A 1,648-nucleotide genomic window follows, 5' to 3' on the forward strand; every position below is an offset into this window, starting at 1 on the left:
TAAAATATAAATAATAAATATACAAAAAATTAAACAATTCTTTTTTTCAAAAAAAAAATTTATCTCATTTTTTTTTCTTCATTTCTAATCACTAAATCACCAAAATTAATAATGATTTGATCAATCAATACTGATATGATTGATGAGAAAACATTGAATGAAGCAAATGTAATCCCTGATTCGATCGATTTAATCAAGCATGACGATGAATTGATCGATTACTGATTATTGTGATCAAGTGATAAATTGATAATACGATGATAAGTTGATGATAAAAATCAAAGCAATACTTTAATTAATTACAATTATTTTTGACACTTGTAAAAACACAATTATTATCAGCATATTTTAACACAAAATTTACAATATCGTCATTTTTTCTTCCACATTTCATGCAATTTTAAAATTTTCAAACAGAATTTGATCTGTTAAATGTTTTCTTTTTCTTTCAAATAATTCTTATTTATATAATTTTTCAAATATTTTATAGCACAGAATGTAGAATTATGCAAATATTATGCTAATATAATGAAAAAAATTTTTTATTTTTATTTTTGTATGCAAAATGAAAAAAGGAAAAAAAGAAAGTAATTGCAAAATGATAAGCATAAATCTAAAATGACAAATATAAATGTAAAATGATAAGAATAAATTCAAAATTGATAAACATGAATCTAAAATGATAAATATCTCAAAATGATAAGCATAAATTCAAGATGATAAACATGAGTCTAAAATGACAAATACAAATCTAAAATGATAAATGTAAATCAAAAGTGATAAGCATAAACTCAAAATGATAAACATAAATCTAAAATAATAAACGTAACTGATAAGTATTTCTGGAAAGTTTTGCTTCAATTTTTTTTTTCCATTTCAAAGGATTTATTTTAGGGAAGTACTAAATTTATGATCAAATTTATTAAAAAGAGGTTAAAATACATAAAAGCAAAAAGGGAAAAGATTTTATTTTATGGATAAAAAATTTCAATATCATGTAAAAAATTGTTTCAATCTTTCAATCTTATTTAAATTAAAAAAAAAAAGCCGAAAAAATTTAATCAATTTTTTAAGAATCGATCTTTTTGAAGGATTCTTTAAAATAATTCTTTTGATTTCTGCTTTTTTTTTTAATCGAAAACTGAATTTAATTTTAATCGAAGAAAAAATTGAAGTTGATTTTAGTCTTTAGTCTTTAATTGAATTTAATTTAACTGAATTTAATTTTAAGAAAATTGAAATTAATTTTAATCGAAAATTGAATTACTTTATCTTACTTTAAGGTATGTTAAATGTAAGCTTTAACATACGCTAATTAAATTACTTAATTTATCAAATGTACTTAATGATTTATCAAATTTTATCAAGCATAATTAATAATTTATTAAATATATTTATTTTCTTTTCTATTATTTTCAAAAAAAGAAAAAGAAAATAAAACAAAATAAAAAAGAGGCAAATTGGCGCCAAATGATGAATTTGAAAAAAAAAATAAAATTTTTCAAGTAATGGAAAAATTTAATAAATTGACGAAAGATTCAGCTAATTAATTATTCGAATAAATTTTTTTGATTTCAAGAAATTTATTTGATTTTGACGAAAAATTTCGCAGCATTTTTTTTTTTTTTTTGCAGTCATAGCAAAAGAG

This window comes from Loa loa, assembly GCF_000183805.2.
Source record: "Loa loa unplaced genomic scaffold supercont3.228, whole genome shotgun sequence".
Taxonomy (NCBI): domain Eukaryota; kingdom Metazoa; phylum Nematoda; class Chromadorea; order Rhabditida; family Onchocercidae; genus Loa; species Loa loa.